The 8,247-nt window shown below is 32.4% G+C and overlaps 1 pseudogene; it reads left to right on the top strand.

The window, feature by feature from the left end:
- Window positions 1–654: 654 nt before the first annotated feature.
- On the top strand, window positions 655–7,267 carry LOC130981510 (methylthioribose kinase-like; annotated as a pseudogene).
- The last annotated feature ends 980 nt before the right edge of the window (window positions 7,268–8,247 follow it).

Raw genomic sequence — 8,247 nt, forward strand, 5'->3', positions numbered from 1 at the left:
CCCCCAATCTGAGCCAACCATTCACTATCATCATCTTCATCTTCATCTTCTTCACCATCACCATCACCATAACCTCCATAACCTCCATCACCATCACCTCAGCACCGCCACAGCCACCTCCCTTCACCACAACCTCCGGCGACAACGACTTTAAATCGAACCAGCAGCAGTAGCGGCATTAGCCGCACCAACAGCTTCCCGCAACAACAATGCCATCGAACAACTTGCAAAGGTATTGACATAACCCTAATGCAATAATGTCTCAAAATTCTCAATCAACCATGAAAATAGAACGGTAACAATGAGGGTTTTGGAACAAGGATAACTTACTAAAACTTGAAAAGAACAGAGGAATGGAGCGGTAGTAGTATTAGCTTCGTTTAAACACAAACAACCCCACGGCCACCACCACAGCAGCAGCGATTTCAGCACACAAGAGAGGAATCAGAAATAGAGACAAGGCTGAGCAACAAACGGAGACAGTGGTTTCGGCGACAGCGGCGGCGACTCCCGCTAGTGACGGCAACGAGCTCCCGTGATGATGACGGCGACTGGGTGTGGCGGTGGTGACAGGATCGGCTTTCCCTCTCTCTCTCATCTTCGCGCACTTTCTCTCCCTTTTCGAAGCTCGACAGTGACGCATAGTGAGGCGCGATGGCGGCCCTAGCTCGATGGTGGCTGGACAGTGGCGGAGCACGACGGCTCCTCTTCCCCCTTGCGGCGTCTCTGGCTCGCGACGGTGGCTGGTGACGGCGCGATACCCCCCTCTCTCGGATCTCTTCTCGTGCTCTCTCCTCACTCTCTGAATCTCTCGTTTCTCTGCTCTCTTCCTCCTTGCTCTCTTATTTCTTCTGTTAGTGTGTATGTCATGTGTTTTTGTCACCGGAGGTTGTGGTGAAGGGAGGTGGCTGTGGCGGTGCTGAGGTGATGGTGATGGAGGTTATGGTGATGGTGATGGTGATGGTGAAGAAGATGAAGATGAAGATGAATGGTTGGCTCAGATTTGGGGGGGGGAGGTTGGGAGTGTCACGTAGGTTCGGAAACCCACAAACCAAGCTCAGATCCAAGTCAGGGCACTTTTGTCACACGGACAGCATCTATCATGGGTACAAGATTAGTTTCGAGCTTTCATAGATACAAATGTCAGCGTTTTCATCTCTCATGAATACAAATGGTCATTTATTTTATGTATGATACCCAACGCATACAAGAGAATAAGATATCCACTAAAATATTTATGTGCGTATTATAAATGGACTGAAAATCTTATAAATATTTTGTTAGTTTATTTTTTTATACATATGGAAGTTATTTTTTTAAACAAAATAAAATAAAATTGAGGGGACCATATATTCTCGAAATCTCTACTAAGTTTTCCTACCAATAAAACCAACTCACTTTATTTAAGGGGCTCTGGGTACAATAATAAAATAATAACTAATTAATTATTACTATGTATATCTTACAAAGTAAATGACATTCATTTGAATAGGAAGGGTTCAAGTATCTAAAGAAATTGTTTGCGAGCTCCATTTGGGTAATTATTCTCTATTTGTTAAAAATAAAAAATTGTGATGACTCAATCGGTTTAGCCATACTTAACTAAAGTTCAACATAAAATCATGCCAGTGCATTAATGGGAAGATAGAGAATTATGAGAGAGACTAGGGCCATGCATTGATGATGAATTTTTTCATCAGATCTTTATTAATTGTGTACCATTACACAATAACTACTCCTCCTATATTAGAAAAAAAGAATGAATCGAAACAATTAAATTGACAGTTTGATTCATACCATCACCAACCCTAGTTTGAAAATTTTTGAGTAATTATGATGTTCAGCCTTATAATGTAGTAAACTGTGATGCATTTATTCCAGCTAAACATACACTTCGATTTTTATTTTTTATTTTTTATTTTTCTTTAGATTTGAAATGTTGGACACCAAGCTAAGCAAGACTTGTTTATTAATTCTTCTTGCTTGATCTTGCTGACACCATCACATACACCACACACATGTGATAAACAAATTCACAATTTTGCAAGATTTTTTCTTATGTATAAATGCTTATTAGTGCAATTATTATTATTAAAATTTGATTACCAGAGTTTGATCCATTGCGAATCATGTCACGGAAATGTGCATTTGGTTGAAGAACAAAAGTTTTGCAAGATGTACACCTTTTTTCCTTTTTTCTTTTGTCTCTTTTCATTGAAATTGTATATGACGTAGTCTTGATTTTATTGAAAAATATTCATTGGTTATTGAAACCAGGCTCTTAATAAATTTTGGATGAAAATTTTAGGATAATTTACGTGAAAAAGTAGTTTAAGGTTTAAAATTGCGCCTAAACCAATTTCTATTACACTTCTGTTTCAAACACTATGATGTAAATCGAATCAATTTGATTGAATTTACGATATTTACATGTAAATTAAATTAAATGAATCGGATACATCATGTTGAGTAGTAAATAAAATCAAATTGATTTACTATTATAGAGTAATAATATACATATAGTAAATTAAACCAGCTTGATTCGATTTATTACTTATACAGTTTATTGACATTTTTTACTTTTAAGTTAATTGTTTATTTATTCTTGTTTAAGGTATAGAATATAGAGTTTAGGGTTTAATTTTAAAACATAAATGTCAATAAAAAAATATCTTCTATTTAGATTCAAATAAAATATAAAAAAATTAAAACGAATAAGAACAGAAATTCAAATTTTGTGTTTTAGTTCAAATTTTAGAAAATCTACATTTTTACAAATTTATAAATTCAAAACAGAATAATAAATAATTTTTAAATTTGTTAAAAATCATCCTTTGACTCATTAACATCTAAAGAATCATTACTGGAACTTTAAATAAGGTGAACTCTACCATGTCCTCTCTAAAATAAATGGTAAATTACCCCTTGTGGCATATACATTGATTATTGATAAATTATCTTTCAACCAGAGTTCTAAAGTTTGAATAAGATCGTCAAAATTAATTGCTATCTCTAATACGATCGCTAAAAAATTTATAGAAATTTGTGATATATTAGTTAAAAATGATGGTAATTAGTGCGTGAAAGAAGACACCAAGGTATTTTATTTTTTATTTTTTCTCTTTAATTGCTCTTAAATTATTTTTCAATCATTATTCAGATAATAAAAATCTTAAAATGGTAATTATGACTCATTGTTTTTATGACTAACTAATATTTTGATTTGTGTTTGTTATATAGTTATACAAAACTATGAGGGTTAGTTATCTGAAGAGGAGTATCATTGTTGATCCGACTGAACTTTAAGAAAAATATTAGGAAAAAAATATTAGAAAGGAGAGAGTTGAAAAATTAATAGATGTGCTCATTGAAATTGGAGATTGAAAGCATATGAATAGTTTAAAATCCTAACCTAATTGATTGGAAATGGCGATTGAATTTGAGAGGAATTATGGTTTTAATATTGGATAAGACTAGGTGCATTTGGTGGGGATTATGAAAATGACACTGCTATCAAGTTTCAAGAAAAACATCGCGTCAATTGAAAAGAAAAGAGAAGATAACGTAAATCTTGAAGCTTTGGTAGAAGAATAATTTATGAATAATCACTATATATATCACAAGGGATAATTTACCCTTTATTTTAAAAAGAGTAGAGTAAAATTCACTTAAAAAAATTATAATAAAATATAATCTTTTAAAATGACATAAGAGTTAAAATTTAATTTTTTTAAATATAAAATAACAGATAATTATATAATATAAAATGATTAATTATATTTATATTATATATAATTTATAAAATAATTAAAATATTATACTAATTAAATTATCATTTTATAAATATTATACTAATTAAATATTTAGATTTAGATTTATTCGTTACTAATTTAAAAATTATTTAAGAAATTGTCTTTCTCTAATAAATTATTGTATGTATAATATAAAATTCAAATTTTTAACATTTATTTAAACATGACTTAACTAATTACTGAATCGATACAACCCAAATTGGTTAAAGTTGTTTTTCTTCTAAAGGAAGAAATTAAAGCAAAATTAATATATTTAGTTACATAATAAAATACATTATTGAAGGTATAATATAGCATGTAATATATATTAATAACCAATACATTTTTATCGTCTCGTTTCTTTTGAAAAGCAATTCATTGGCAAAACATACGCTCATGTCAAAAATTTGGTGATTGCTACGGTACGATGATAAATTAATACGTATCGATACGTTTAAGATATGGACAAATAATAATAAGACATGTGAAATTTATTTTTTACGTCAGCATTTAATTTTTTTTTTAAAATATATAGTATATCACTACTTTTACTAAAACACCCTTTTAACTAAATAAAAATAAAAAATATTTATTTATTTAATTTTATAAAAATACTTAAATATCCTTCTTTTATTTGATTAGACAAAAATACCCTTTTAAATTAATCAAATTTTAAAATTCAATTAATTCTAATTTTACAATTTTAAATAATTAAAATAACAAAACAAAAACATATTAAAAAAATAAAAAATCAAAATTGTTTCATCTGTGTTAAACATATTAAAAAGACAAAAAACCAAAATTTTTCAACATCTAATTCAGAAACCTTCTCGTTCTCGTTCACCCCCAATGAATACATAAAATCAGTGCCGGCCCTATCCTCTAAGATCGGCAACGACTTCGACACCTTGTCCGTCAAAGAAGTTGGAGATGGCAACCTTAGCTTCGTCTTCATCGTTCTCAATTCCATAGGTTCTTTGTCATCAAGCAGGTAACATTTTTATATATATATATATAGATGGAGAAAAAAACTTCTCCCCACTGATCCAAAAATCGTGGGAACTCGCAAATTTAGTTTATTTGGTAGCTTTCGATTCAAAGTTCGATTTTTTTTATTTTAAGGCTTTGCCTTATATTCGCTGCATTGGGGAGTCATGGCCGATGATGAAGGAGAGAGCATATTTTGAATACTTGGGGCTGAAAGAAGAGGGTCGCTTGAGCCCTGAGCATGTTCCTGAAGTTTACCACTTTGACCGTACAATGTTATTGATCGGCATGCGTTACTTGGAACCGCCACATATAATATTAAGAAAAGGGTCGATAGCTGGAATTGAGTACCCTTTGCTTGCAGAGCACATGGCTGATTTCATGGCCAAGACACTCTTTTTCACTTCTCTCCTTTTCCGTACAACTTCCGAGCACAAAAAGGACGGTATGTGTGAGCTTTCCCGTTGTTACTCTTTTCTTTAGCAATTGTTGTTGATTGATTCACACTCCTCAAACTCATTTTTTGGACAATTCGATATATTTGTTAATTGGAGAACTAAGAAGATTGTTTATTTGTCTTCACTGATTGATAGTATCACCTTTATCAATCTATTACTCTGCTTCAAAGTTGATTGAGCTGAAACTGGTTATTTTATTTAAGTTTTGCATTAGAAAAAATGTTTCCCTTCCCTTGTTTGGTTGCTTGTGCTTTGCTTATTCAGTTATTTGTGCTTGTGGAAGTTTACCTATGTAGTTTATTCTCCATTTGAAAATGAGTGATAAGTGATAAACTGATATTCTACTTGTGAGTATGAGGAACGTTGTTGCATATTGATGTTGCCTTAAGCTGAATTCATGCTGGCTCCATGCAGTTGCCGAATATTGTGGTAATGTGGAGTTATGCAGACTGACCAAGCAGGTCGTGTTCTCTGACCCTTATAAAGTTTCTCAATATAATCGTTGGACTTCCCCTTATCTCGATCGTGATGCTGAGGCTGTTCGGGAAGACAATCTGCTGAAGCTTGAAGTTGCTGAGCTGAAATCCAAGTATTATGACCAGCACACTTCTTTTACTGCATTATGTGTAGCAATTGTGATGTTAGGATTTTTATACTTTATAAGAATGTACATTTTTGTAGGTTCTGTGAGAGGGCCCAGGCTCTAATACATGGAGATCTGCACACTGGTTCTGTTATGGTTACTCGTGAGTCAACACAAGTTATTGATCCAGAATTTGCATTTTATGGACCAATGGGTTTTGATATTGGAGCATTCCTGGAAAATTTGATTCTGGCTTACTTTTCTCAAGATGGACATGCAGATCAAGCAAATGTTCGAAAAGTAGGTTTCCTTCTTTATGTATATTGGTTGTGTACTCTTGTCGCTCTTTGTGGCTTCTGCACTTAGCATAGTCCAAAGTTTTTTATCGGAAAAAAAAGAAGAAGGAATGAAACAGAAAAACACACAGGCACACACACCCCTATTCTGCATAATCTGATTTAAACACTTTTGATTCTCTTTGGTTCTTTTCGGAGGCCAAATCTGTGCATTTTTACAGTTTTGAAATACCTTGGACTATTCTGTTGTTTTGTCCTGCCTTGTCTTGTTTGTGTAGTGCTAGTGACTTTGCCTTATTATACTAATGAAGAGAAGAATTTCCTGGTGTGCATGTGCACATTGGTGAGCTATCAAATTTATAGCATGTGAAATCCAAGAAGTCGTAGAGATAGTTTACAGAAATATGAGCTGTAGTTATAAAACAAGACTTGGTAGGATGCCAATTATAACTACCATTTTCTTTTGCTGTATTTTTTCTCTTCATTTTGCTGGACTTGTGGCTCTGGTAATGTTATTGCTTAGGACTGCAGCATCAATGACAAGCTGGGATTTGTTATAGTTGTGCATTTAGTAATAATTGTGAAGACCGTTGATTGCTGGGGCTAAAGTGTGTTGTTTCCTGTCTGATATATACTGATATTTACATTATGCAGGCGTACAAGGAGTGGATTCTTAAGACAATTGAAGATACCTGGAATCTTTTCCATCACAAATTCACTGCTCTTTGGGATGAGCACAGACATGGTGCGGGTGAGGCATATCTTCCAGCTATATATAACAATCCTGAGGTTCAGACACTTTTTGAACAAAATGGCGACAATTTTGATTGTAGTTTGCATTCTTCCTATAAAAAATATGGAATGGTAATATTAGAATGTGTCTTTTGCATGACTCTAGTCTAAAGTGCTCGTGTGAGGTAACATATTAGGTATAAAATTCAGTGACAATGTTGGAATTGCTCTCTACTTTCTAATGTGTATATAATCATTTACAATGATGTTTAGTTGAGGTCATCCCAGCCCTAGAACTATCTCCATTGTGCATGCCATGTTCTGATTTTATATTCAGTAAGATATATATTTGTTGAACTTGAACAGTATGATTCTGAAGCAATGGCTTGTATTTATGATTTGAGCAACATGAAAAATTCTTAGGAGGCATGGCTAACACTTCCATTATGATCAATTGATCATTAATACACAGGAAGGGTGTTGGCTAACTTAAGAAGCAAGCAAAAATCGGTTTGTGATTTTGACTCCAAGACATAGAATCAGCAAACTTTGTAGATTTTTCTCTACCTTTGATTTCTGTTTGGTGTAAGGAAAATAAAAGTAGTTTTTATTTTACTTATTTGACAATTGATGTGCCATATATTAAGTATAGCAGCTGAGTTTGTTGCTTAGTCCCAAGTTATCTGTTATCTCGGTTTACTTTTATCTTTTGTTATCATTAATGTTTTGGTGAATAGAAATGTTTTCTTTTTTAAATATAAATTTGTTAAGTTATTAAGCCCATTCTAGCAATTGCCCATTATTAGTCTAACATACATATTAAGTTTAAAATAAAAATATGTTGAATGAATGGTAAATATGAAAGTTGAAGTGTTGAACACAAGTCATTGTTGCTAGAAGAATATAATGTTAACCAATTGAACTAATTTCACCTTCTGTCTACATACTATTCATGTTTTTATAAAATATTTAGGGAGTGCATCTTTGTGTATATCTTCTTCATTTGAAAATGTGTCTTAGATTCGTTTATTTTTCTTTTTCTTTAATCTCTTGATTATTATGTCATCTAGGTTTGATGATATTAGTGTTTGTAAAATTTGATCCTATAATCAATGAAAAATATAAATAATGTTTTAAATAAATAAAATTTTTATTGTATTACCTGTTTTATTTGTTGTATAGCAACAGTTGGATTATTAGCTGGTTGCGTAAAATGCTTAAATGAAGGCAACATTTGATTGAGAATTTCTATAAGCAATATTTTCTGCTCAATTATATACTAAAAGAACAATCGGTAAAGGTAAAAAAAAAAAAAAAAAAAAAAAGAGTGCAACACATTGCTGTTGATGGTAGAGACAAAGATGTAGTTCTTTCTTAATCAAATTTTGGTGACTTCATCC

This window comes from Arachis stenosperma, chromosome 5 (genome assembly GCF_014773155.1).
Source record: "Arachis stenosperma cultivar V10309 chromosome 5, arast.V10309.gnm1.PFL2, whole genome shotgun sequence".
Taxonomy (NCBI): domain Eukaryota; kingdom Viridiplantae; phylum Streptophyta; class Magnoliopsida; order Fabales; family Fabaceae; genus Arachis; species Arachis stenosperma.